The sequence below is a fragment of the Meleagris gallopavo genome, chromosome 4 (assembly GCF_905368555.1).
Source record: "Meleagris gallopavo chromosome 4, MGAL_WU_HG_1.1, whole genome shotgun sequence".
Classification (NCBI taxonomy): domain Eukaryota; kingdom Metazoa; phylum Chordata; class Aves; order Galliformes; family Phasianidae; genus Meleagris; species Meleagris gallopavo.
Window position 1 is genome coordinate 61,795,198 of NC_139407.1, and position 12,909 is coordinate 61,808,106.

At 40.6% G+C, this 12,909-nt stretch overlaps 1 protein-coding gene across 3 annotated transcripts in view; it reads right to left on the bottom strand.

Moving 5' to 3' along the window:
- RGS12 (regulator of G protein signaling 12) overlaps window positions 1-2,550 on the bottom strand; it is an 89,455-nt gene extending 86,905 nt beyond the window's left edge. For all 3 annotated transcript variants that reach the window (XM_085223548.1, XM_085223549.1, XM_085223547.1), the window contains exon 1: window positions 2,392-2,550. The gene's annotated coding sequence lies outside the window, so the exon portion shown is untranslated. The remainder of the gene's footprint in view (window positions 1-2,391) is intronic.
- Between the last annotated feature and the right edge of the window lie 10,359 nt (window positions 2,551-12,909).

Below are 12,909 nucleotides of genomic sequence, written 5' to 3' on the forward strand. Positions count from 1 at the left end.
CAAAGCAGTTACATCTGAGTATTATTTTACTAGAATAACTTATAAAATGTGTAGCATATCCAGTGAAATAGACACTTTTTTCTGGCCCTGGCAGAAAACTTTGTATATCTGCATGTTTACTAAAACATGAAATTGGTAGTGAATGACATAATCTGTGATAATCGTCATGAGCAACCAAAGATAAAATGGTCTGAGCTGTTGATTTTCAGTACAAACCAAACACTGGATCTTAACAAGCCTATCAGCAATACACTGCTGTAATTACTATGAATTTTATTAATTTGATAGCATAGCTACATTCTGTGATTCAGTCAAATACAGTAGGTCTGAAAAAAAGATTTACACCATGACACAACATGTGGGCAGGCTTACTTTGACCTTCTATTGCTAAGGATGATAAAGTCTTCTTAAAGAAGAAAAGAACATCTGTGCAATGGCAAAATACATTAGCAAATATCAGCCAGGAAGATATATGCAATTTAAATGAGAAATAGGCAAAAAAAAAAAAAAAAAACCAGAATAATACACAATAACTAAGACTTAAGCAAATAACACAGCTTTGTGAAACACTGAGTGTACAGAATTACTGCTATCATTTGAAAAACACTGAAAACAAAATTACTACAATTTGAGAAAGTCTAGCAAAGTTTGCACCACACCAACACAGAACAAAGAGTTTAGTAACTATAAAAGATTTCAAAGGACATTTCAGACAGAAACACCAACCCATACTAATTAAGAGTTGTTCACGTATGTGAAATGACATAATCTGCCCACATACCTCATCTTTATCACACAAAACAAAAAGAAACATCTGAGCTTTCTGCCAGCATCGCTCCAGTCTTCCATTTCAATCAATTGTTTTCAAGGTAGAAAACACCAAAAATACCAATTACTGAGTTATATTTTATCCCACGAATGTAGCATTTCTTTATGCCGTGTTTTCACATACCCACACCAGCTTTTCATGTCATTTCTGAAACCCTCTATCACAGAGAAAGCAGTACTTATTTGCTTATTTTCAAAGCAGAGGCAGTTGGCTTCCTGTTCTTGTTAATTCATGGCAACAAAAAGTGCAAACAGAAAGAGGAGATACGCTCCTAGGTTAGACTTTAACCTTAACAGAGGGCATGTGAAAGCAGCAGCATGAGGGAACGTGTGGCAGTGACACAACACTGCTGACCATCAACCCATGTAGGAAAGCCGTGGGCAATGAGCTAATACTCAGCACCATGGTACCCATGTTAATATGCTTTCTGTGGTCAGGGGTTTTGGAAAGGCAGAGAACTGGTTGGCTCCATTCTGTTTTCCAGTGTGAGGGCTGCTGGACGATAAACCATGGAAAGCACAAATGGAGGAGAGAGGCTACACAAGTCCTAAAGTAATGCAAAAGACTCCTCAGCACCTTCCTCCGCTCACTGCCACTCATTAGGGCAGCGCTGACTTTGACAAATGATGCCACCGCAAAGATCAAATGGAGTTATACCATTTGAATGCCACTCACTATTAAAATGGGGTAGGTGCTTATAGACAAGTTACACAAGAAATGTAACAGGACAAGCTGTGGAAGACGGCTACCAGTCGTGCGGGAACTTGGGTGGGACGGTGTTTTGATAGAACAAAACCACCAGCGTTCCAGATTTGACCAAACACACCATTATGTCTCCTATACAGACAGCAACTGCGGGGTACGAAATATTTCTCAATAAGAGCAGCAGGGTACGAAATATTTGTTCGTAGAAACTCTCTGCAGCGTAGGGAGCATAAAGAACACAATGGAACATTTGCTGCTCTGTTTGACAACATTCACACCATCGACGACAAAGTTTGCTAAAGCTGTAGTATAAACAGCCGCGTATTTACAATCTGGACCCATTTGTTGTATGGAAGGAGGCAAAAAGCTGCCGTCGGTAGCCGGGCTTCTTATTCTTAATTCTTTTCAACAAAACACGTTCCAGAAGCGGTGGGGAGCGCTGTGCTCCAGCCTGAGGCAGCTGCGTTCCGCCACAAAACGCCCGGCACAACTTCGCCTCAGGGCACTTCGCCTCCGGGCGGATCCCAGCGGGGCGCCGCTCGAGCCCCGTCCCGCCGCGCGCTCCAGGTGCTGCCCTCAGCCCCCGGCCGGGCCCCGCCGCCCCGCGGAGGCCGCTCGAAGACCCGAGCAACGGTCCCGGAGGGGCGGAGCAGCACCTGAGCCCGCACGGATGGGTCGAAGCACGGCGAGCGGTAACGGGACCCTCCCCCTCCGCCGCGCCCCCCCCACGCTCCGTTCGCCGCCCAGCGCCCGTCCGTCGCCCCTCCGCCCGCCGCAACCCCAGCGGGGTCCCGGGCGCTGAGGGGGAGGGGAGAGGCGGGCGGCGGCGACGGTTCCCCCCGCCCAGAGCCACTCACCTCCGTCCCCCAGGACTCCGGCTACTCTGCTGAGGCACCGGCTCCCCCGGTCACCGAGGAGACGAGCGCCGGGCTCCGCCACACGCGCGGCGGCCACTGGCTGCGTGGAGCTGTCACTCAGCGCACTCACCCGGCAGGGGTGGCGGTCGGGTTCCCGGACAGAGAAAGGGGAGAGACAATACCCAGCGCCGAAGAACTACAGCTTCCGACGTGCTCCGCGTGCGGCCGGCTCCCTGCGGCCGTACGGAGCGGACCGCGCGGGGCATGCCGGGAGTGGTAGTTCTTCCCCTTCCCGAGCCATCTCGCCTCCAGAGAAGGAGCGCAGTGCGCAGGCGCGGACTGCCGGCGCCCTTTCGAACGGAGCTGAGGCGTTCTGCCCAGAATGGAGCGTCCCAAGTGCAGAACTATGGATGGTCTTGTACGTTAGTTGTAGTTTTCTACCGTACGGGAGGCTGCGCCATCCAGACAGAACGTGGCACGAGTGACAAGATCTCAGAATAGGGGATTTACTCATTTCCATGTCTATCTCTAGGCAAAGGAAGCCTAACATGGAACTGAACCTGTCAGTCAAAAGCTGAAGGACAGCACTAATCTTTCCTTCCAGTATTTTTCCCCAGAGCAGCACATATATATCCTACAGCTTGCTGCTGGCTTCTCAGTAAGAAAAATTTACTGTTTAAAACTGGCTTGATGGTTTCACTTCAGTATTTCCTCTAATTTTCCTCTAAGCTTTCACGGTATCTCCTGCCCCTACTCAAACATTCACTACATGCTGCAGTGGAGGCTTTAGGGGTTAAAATTAAATAAATATATTTAAAAAACAGGCCAAGAGAAAAACCTCACTAGAAAAATAAAGGAATCTGCCCTTCCACTCCCGCCTCTGTCACTTCATTGTGCTGTTATTTTCTTCTTAACTCCATCTCAAGCTGACTTCTACCAACACAAAACATTTCAGAGCAATAGATTCCAGTTGTATTCCATCTCTCACCAGTATTTATAAGAAAAGCTTCCAGGAGGAAAAATAATTGAATAAAACAAGCATTATTTCTTTTCATCAACCTCACAGATGTTGTGGCAGATGAGTGTAAAATTACAGATGACAGACCTGCTACCAGACACACTATTTTCTATATAAGCAATTACTCATCCTTTAAAGATAGTAAAAATTCAACACATTAAAAAATGATTTTACACCTCAGATAAAGGTACAAAACTCATTAAACTCTTTACTCAAAATGTTCTTTAGAGATGTTTGGATTTGCTCCAAAAATATTTATCAGAGAATAGGACCATAGAATGACCAAAGTTGGAAAAGACCTCCAAGAACATCTAATCCAACTGTCCACTAACCCGCAATATTTCACCACTAAACCAAGTCCCTTAGTACAGCATATAAACATATCTTGAACACCTCCAGGGATGCTGACTCAATCACCTCCCTGGGCACCTTGTTCTAGCACATGACCACTCTTTCAGAGAAGAAGTATTTCCTAATATCCAACCTGAACCTTCCCCGGCACAACTTGATGCCATTCCCTCTAGTTTATCACTAGTTAAATGGGAGAAAAGGCCAAGCCCCCCACCTTTCCACACCTTTCTCCAGACACACTCCAGGACCTCGTGCCTCTTGTTAGAGGGGGGTCCAAAACTGAACAGGGTACTCGAGTACTCAACCTTACCAGAATTGAGAACATGAAGACAATCACCTCCCTTCTCTTGCTGGCAATGCTGTTTATGATAAAAGCCAGGATGCCATTGGCCTTCTTGGCTACCTGGGCACACTGCTGGCTCCTGTTCAGCCAAGAGTCAACCAACAGTCCCAGGTCCATTTCCTCCATACAGTCCTCCAGCCACTCTGCTCCAAGCCTGTAATGTTGCCTGGGGTTGTTGAGGCCAAAGCGAAGGACCCAGCACTTGGTCTTGTTGAACTTCATCCTTGTCTAGATCCCTCCGAAGGGCCTTCCTACTCCCAGGCAGATCAACATTTCCTAGCATCTTGATATTATCTGAGGGTGCACACAATTCCCTCATCCAAGTCATTAATAAAGATATCAAATAGGCCAGGCCCCACTGCTGACCTCTGGGGAACACCACTCATGACTACTCATCAGCTGGATTTAATTCAATTTGCCACCACTCTCCTGGCTTGGACTTCCAGCCAGTTCTTTACTAGTAAGATTTCACAAGGTAAAGAATTGCCTTCCAATTCTCTTCTAAAAGGACAGCTTGGAGCTGTTGGAACAGTTTCAGAGGAGATCCATGTGGATGCTCAGAGGGCTGGAGTGCCCCTCTTATGAAGAAAGGTTGAGGGAGTTAGGCTTGTTCACCTAGGAGAAGAGAAGGCTCTGGGACCTTACAGTACTTGAAGGAAGCTTATAAACATGAAAGGGACTGACTTTTCCCATGGGCAGATAGTGATAAGACAAGGAGGAATGATTTTGAACTAAAAGAGGTGAAATTTAGATTAGATATTAGGAGGGATTTTTTTTACTAAGAAGTTGGTGAGGCACTGGCACAGGCTGCCTGGAGAGGTTGTGGCTGCCCCATCCCTGGAGGTGCTTAAGACCAGATTAGATGGAGCTCTGGGCAGCCTGATCCGGTGGGGGGGAACCAGCCCACAGCAAGGCAATGGAATAGGTGATGGTTAAGAAGAGTTGGAAGGGATTCCAACCGAAGCCATTCTATGATTCTATAATAGTTATTCTGTGGCAGCGTCAGATTACCTCTCTGGTAGAAAGATGCTGAACCTTGTCTATTCATAATAGCCAACAGAATTGATAGGTCTTCTGTAGCAGCACAGAAGAATGTAATTATCTTCACAGAAGGTCTCTGTAGCAGCATTTCCTGCACATTGTTCAGCAACAGGAGAACAGCCACACTGACATGGAAACAGGTGTGCTCTCGCAGCCTGCCTGTAGTCAGAAACACTCAACTAGCTCATGAACAAATATTGTGCTTTTATTCAGCATGTGTGGAAATGATGACTATGCTGACAGCAAGACAAGTGAAAAAGGTGACTAATGGCCCTTCAAAAATCCACACAAAGTTTCAGCTATAATTTCCTTACTGCTTTGAAGACAATACAGAAAGGAGTGTGAAACAAAATAATAAGGATTTGTGCATTTTGGGCTTTAAAAGCTTTAGCATGTAAGCCTAAGTAGCTTACTGTTAAGTGTAGAGACATCTCTATCTTAACTGACGGTGACTGTCACAATACTGTGTGTCAGACTTGATTTGGAGTGATTGACAACACATACTTTAACGAAGTATGGTTATTGCTGTTACAGACACCAGATGAGCAGTCAGAAAATAAAACTAAGTCCAGCATCTTATCCAAAGTCTCTGGTTCTAATTACCATTGTGTAATTGTTCATTTAACAAAGGTAATGATTGCACCAAAAATGATTTATGTTAGACATACAGAAATATCCTTGCACAACTGTCATATTTTTTTTCATTTGATGCTTTCAACATATTCAAAATAATAAAACAATATGTAAATGTCATTGCTAAGTGTTCCTTCATTATATAAACTTCAGACTGATTTTCCTAGCTTAATTTTGTTCTTAACAACAGGGAAGATTATATATAAAATCCAGTTATAGTTAGCTTCGTGTTGACAATTTCATGTGCAGTTCAGAGCTAAATTTTCACTAAATATCTTATTTTCTAAATCAGAAAATCTTGTCCTTTTTCAATCAAGAATCAGAGTCCAATCCAGAGGATCACTGAAGGTCATGTTCCCCACACTGAGGACTGCAAAATGAGCACATTACCATCAACATCTCCCTTGTTTTACTAGTTAATCCAATCTTCTAATGTGCCTTTTTCTTTCTTCTAAATACAGTTTTCTCCCCAGTAGGAGATGCTTTTGCTAGTAAGGAAATGGTGAAAATATTTTTATACAAAAACAAAATGATTTGGATGATTGTGTTTCCCATCCTAGCACAATGGTGTAAATAAGTCTGTACAAAGAGGTGTGAAGTAGTAGAGCTAAATAGGGATACTGATCTTGTTAAATCTTGATGGGACAGTAGGGGCTCTATCCTCTCAAATCCTATTTATACATAAAAGGATTGATTTATATACCACTTACTTGGCTTTGTGACTGTGTCCTTATCTACAATGTAATTTAATTAAAGATTATAACATAGTTTTTTTTTCTTAAAAATGGTTTTGGTTGAAAGATTCTTGTGTGCGCTTAGATGTGTGAATAATACTACTTGCAAAACAGAAGGTTTACAATGTTAACAGGCTGGAGCATCTATGTGGAAACAGGCACAACTAGACCAAGATATTGACTGAATGCTCCTTTGGATAGCATTGAAATGTAAATGAAACAACAGTATTTTAAGTCATCCAGTATTGTAATGTCATTACAATAGAATGTGCTCTATTTGTTTTTCCAAATTCGTGAATATAGAATAAACATTTGTTGTACACAAAAATGGAAAACACAAATCATTTCTCATTGAGCTCCAGTTTTCTCCCGTTACTGATGACTAGATATGAGTAAAGTTGGTGTCTTTTTATATATACAACCAAAAAACATCTACTTCAAGCAAACATACATCACATACCTTTGCCAAGTACTGGAGACCCAAGAAATGGTTTGGGTGTTCCTGGGGTCACTGCAAACATACAAACCTCTACCCCAGCATTTCTCGAAGACAATCGGGAAGCACGTACCCTGCATTCCTCAGGTATTGAGGAATACCATGCTGAGCCAGGGTATCATGTAATGGCTGACATTTGTTCTGAAGAAGCACTGTATGTTTTTGTTATTATAAGGAAAAGAGAAGCATTCCTTGTGATTTTAAGTACCTTGCCAAAAAGTCATCATCTCATACAGCAACAACTTCTGCAAAAAGTGAGCAAGCGTTGTACACTGGTGATCTATCAGAACTCTGCTGGCTAAATTTATTATTAAGCACATTTTCTAAGCAAAGAGGCAGCACAAATCTCAGTATAAATGTGTCACATTTATCCCTAAACCCAGGATAAACACGCTTGGAGCTCCTACATGCTTCCAATGAAAAGAAACCAAAAAGAAAACAAGAGCCTGAAGCACTATTTAATATGTCCCCTGATAAAAGACCTTGACTCCAGGAAAAATGATGCAGGATGCAGCATTAAAGTGAGGAGGGATCCTCTCCTCTCTGTTATTAACCCTGGAGTCAGAGAACATGTTTTATTAGCCCCTCCCCAGTTAGGATGTGGCAGAGTCAAATCCAAGGGCTTTCCTCATACGATCTCTTAATCACCAAACTTTGGGAACCAACTGGGTTGGGGTTCGTTTAAACCAAGTTCACATTGCCTTTAGGATCCCCAATAGAGATACTCCCCTGCCCATGGTGATCTCCTGAGGTTCAGACAGAAAGGCATAACATTATCAGTAACACTTAGGTCCACCCTGCTGAGGCTTTCTTAGTGCTAAGACTTTCCATGCAGAATTATAGGATTGTGCTCTGGCTCTCAAATCTGACTTAAGCCAGGCTGACTTCAGCTTTTTCTGCTTCATAACTATATTCTGAATGGCTTTTAAAAGTACAAGACAACCCTCATTCTGAGTAAAAATCATGATTATTAGCATTAAAAAAAAACCATTAAGATATATATGCATAAAGTCAAATATTTTTTATGCTTCACCAAAACTTTGGTTTCGTTTTATATTATCCTGCCATTTACTACAAATGATCTTTAGGAATGCAAAGAGACCATTAAATGCATTTTTGAGAGTTGTTTTGGCCAGATTAATTCTTTGAATCTGTGGCAGACAACTTCCTCCTTTTTGTTTTAAGTGTACAGCATCTCTGGTGGTCACTGCACGAGCCAGCTGATCCAGGTGGATCCTGCTGTAATCCAGAAATCCTCTGTATAGCCATATAGAAGCAGATGACTGTCAGAGAGGAATTTTCTTCACGCACAGAACAGTGTACCTGTGTTCAAGAAGCTTAACACTGGGCACCATGCCACTCATGCTGAAACATTGGCTGCCTGTCTTCATGTAAAGACCTTCAGTAAAAAAAGCCTACTACGTATATGGGAAGTTGCATGGAGCAGCCTACTCACACAAGAATGTGCACGCCAGAAGTTCTTGCCATTAAGGAGACATGAAAGAAACACTGAGTTGGTGCAATCTGTTTTATGCTGTTTCAACTGTGGTGAAATTCTGTTGGCCAAAATGAACCAGCTCTAAAAAGGCTGAAATTCTTGCATACAGGTGAGATGTACAGATAAAGCTCTATGTGGATAGCTTTATTTTTTGAGAAAGACTTAGTAGCAATGCACTTCATTTTCATCTGGTGACGTAACAAGCTAAGTTAACTGAAAAAGAAGTATTTAAAATCTTATTCATAACAGTTTAAAGAAAGCATGCTGCTAATGTTAGCGCTGCCCAAGTTCATGCGGACAAGGTTTTATGTGGCTATAAAGCAGAATGAATTTGATCTAATTATATTGAATGAAAGATAAATTACAGCTAAGTCTGTGGGGCTGATAAACGAGGCTCATGGAGAGTTTTTTAAGTAGTTTTAATTACTTTTCTAAATATATTTGCTTTGCAGTTCATAAAAAATTGATATTCTTGTAGCTTCCCTCACTGACACAAGCCTACTTCAAGCTGTGATAAATACTCCTCCATGTTTAAGTAAGTAGAAAATGTTATAGCTTCAATTCTATGCACCAGTTCACTTCTTACAACTCACAGCATTGCAGAACTTATCTCTAAGATCACAACATCTGACTGGGATATAATCCAAATTTGGATTCTTATTCTTAACATTTTAAATACTTCAAGAATCATTTGCCAAATTCTTAGAAGATAGTTGAATAAACATATTTCAAGAAAACAGAATTTGTATAGTTAAAATAATGATTGATTTTCAGACGACTTTCCTTTGAAAGATACTTCTGCATGAGCTATTTTCTGTTTCTTTAGAAAAATGTTTCAATACTGGATAAAAGATTTTGAATACAAGCAGCACTTTTCACTACATAGCAGATATTTTACAAAGACACCGCCTTCAGCTGGGATCAAACTAAAATCTAATTTGTAATAATTAGCCAACTCTAGATAACCGGGTGTTGTTCACTGCAGACGACTGGGCTGTTGCTCAAAGAGAACACAAGAAAGTGTTCATCCTCATTTAAAACGTGCTTCAAAAATATGCTTTAAAACAAGATAACCTGTAGGAGAATTAAATGTTTCTACTAAGCATACAAACAACATTTCACCCCAAATTGCCAAAGAATTTGTTTTTTGTTAAAACACTAGAAAAGAGCAATTCAAAAGTTTGATGATGCAGTCTAAAGCATGCACACACAGGAAGCACGCTACCCGTAGAATGACGAGGAAAAGATTAGCAATCTAGAGACCAGATGGTTGGTATTTACTTGCTGACATAACACTGCCAAATGTTCTGAAGTTTCTTTTTCAAATTTGCCTTTCACATTACATTATCAGCATAGGAGCTGATCCTTGAAATACATACATACACAGATCATTACACTTTCTCATCCAAGTGGTCCCATTGATGCTACTACTGCTAGACTTCATTCACAGTAGCAGGGTGTCAGTTTAGAGTAAGGCTACAGAGAGCTGTAAGCTCTTTTTGCCCACACTGAATTAGGCAGGCAGTCTGGAAAAGAAATAAAACCTCTGGGTGCGTTTTCCTGCTGGTTTTGTACTTTGCAAAAGATATGATAGCCACTTATGGAGAAAACACGAAAGAGATTCCACATCCATAAATACATTGCCTGCTTTTGTGGATAACGAAGTTGGCAAGGCCTGAAATAAACTGAAATCTTAAGCTGATAGGAAATCAAGGAGAAAAAAGAATACAATTAATTACAAACTGTATTAAATAGCAAATGGTTACTACCAACATATGAAAATGTTGTTCAGTTATAACAGAATCCTCTTACAAACTATTTAACCTCTCCGGTTTGTGAATAATATATTTGCTTCCAAATACTTGTCCAGAGACTTATTTATCTTTCATGAGAAAAAAAAGTCACTCCTTACCATACGCTGTTTTTCACTTGACTAACTTATCTGTAGATGCCTACTCAAACACACAGAATTTCACTGTTAGCTCTTACAATTTTCTTCAACATTGTTTTTCCTTTCATTTTCCTGTTTTTCCCGTAATTACTACTCTTGTTTTGAGATATTTACTTTGCCCCTCTATCCAACATATATTTTCCATACTTCATCACCATCCCCTTCTACTCATTCCCCACTGCCTCCCCAGGTTCCTTTTCATTCTATTTTTATATCTCTTACAAAGTCACCTGCCTCAGGCAGTGTTTTTCCTCCCATATTTATATTTTATATCTGCACCACCTGTAGGCGTATATGTAATACATGCGCTTCACTTTGTGAAAATGATATATCATACTGTGTTGACCCCATTACTGCCCTAAAAATAACAGATTTGTTTTCCTGCGCTACAGTTTATTTGTTGACTACACTTCTAGAAATCATGAGGGAGTTCCTTTAATGTCACAGTCGCAATGCTAAACTCAAGTAGCCCCTCACGTGCTCTCCTTCAGTACTTATTCCTCTCTCAGCTCCCTACTCATACAGATCCAGAAAAAATGTCTCAGTTTTGCAAAACTCGGAATTCCAACAAGCATTTCAATCCTAGGCAAGTCTTTCAAGTTATAATTGGTTTGAATATCTCAAATATTCAATTGTCTTTACCTGCAGCAAACTGTCCCATCTAGATGACAAATCTGTGCATATCTTCAAAAAAAGGACCATAAAAATCACCCAGCCTAATTTTTCCAGTTAATGTTCAGTCATTCCTAAAACAAAAGAAACAGCAGCAAAAAATAAACAGTGTACATAGGGAACTTTTAACTTGTTAATTTATAACAGAAAGAGCATGAGAAAAAGAAATTACATGGAACTATTCATACTAGTCTGCAGCACTGCCATGTTCAATCTCTGGATAAAATTGGGGAGAATTTGGATAATCTGAAAGGATGAAAATAAAGCATTTTGCTAAGAAATGGTTAAAAAAGAAAAAGGAGCCACTTTAAAAATGATGCTTTATACAAAATCTTTCCAATAAGCACTATTTCCTTCAATACATTTATATAAGAAAAGTTTGAGAGTTTCATCTTGAATTCTCTATGTCATTCAGCTCATTCATTTTAAAAAGGATGAACTCAAAAAAAAAAAAAAAAAAAAAGGAAAACAGTCATCAAAATAATCCTTACTTTATAAAAGAAAAGAGCATTATACTTCTGGAGGACCACACGTGATTCGACCACTGGCTTTCAGGAGTCATTACTGAAGCTGCAGCAAAATCACAGCATCAATACAAGAAGAAATACATTCCCGGACCAGAAATAATCTTAGAAACAATCTTCTAAATTGCAGCTCGCCAATCAGTTATGTGGTTCTTTTATAACTCTAGAGGCAAGACACCAAACTCACTTTAAGATACAGCTCCATGCATTTACAGAAAGGATTATGTGACATGGTTGCTCATGGTAGCAGGCAAGGAATCAGATTTCCTTCATTCCTGTGTTCCTACGGTTCTGGAATTATAATTCTGGTAGCCTGCAGCTGAGTACTCCAGGGTGCAAAGTTCAAATATGCTGCCACTGGCATGGCTGATTAATTGGATTTAATTACTATATGGTTTGTCCAAATAATACCAGTAAATACATTAACTCCCTTGGAGTCAAGGGAGAGTTTCTTTAAATCTTACTGTAAACAAGTGTCGGAAAGCACTACAGCACAGATACATCAGCCTATGTGAATCTGTAATGCATCTATGTTTGGAATGTGCAAAAGCATGACAAAGCACAAAGTACATTTTCCTTGGCATATATACATGTAGGGCAACACACTTGCAAGTGTTCTAAGCACCTATACAGCAATAGGAATAGCCCCGATTTAAAACTGGCTGTGCAGGCAGACACATTATAAGGTTTCATGATTCTCTTTCAGAGCAAACCAGTTCAGGGACTCCAAAATATTTGGTGTCTTACTTTTGCTGTGTAATTTCACCCTGTGAGAAATTCACCCTGAAGAATCCAGCCAGACATTTGTTCTTTTTCCAGTCATCCAATCACTGTAGCAGAGGTGTGAAGGAAAGTTGCTTCATTTGTCCTTGGAGAGCCAACATTTGCTGCAGGTGTGGTCATTTACTGTGGTGTTTGCATTATCCTGTTACAAATTAAGCTCCATAGGAATAGGCCACATTTACATATGGTAATCATATTTTAGAGCTGCATCATCCTTAATTGTCACACCTACTGGATCCTTTAAGAACTACTTCCGTATATTATTAATTTTTTGGTGAGTGTAACCTTTATCCTGTCCACCAGGCGTAGTTACAGAGTCATTGGTTGGGTCTGGGTCTTGAAATAGTTTAGATAATATTAGTATAGCTAAAAATATGTTAAATTCTATAGCAAAACGCAAACAACTTCAAAAACAAAATTTCAACAGAAGACATTATTTAATACTGGGAATGGAAGGTGGCCTTGGTTTCCACT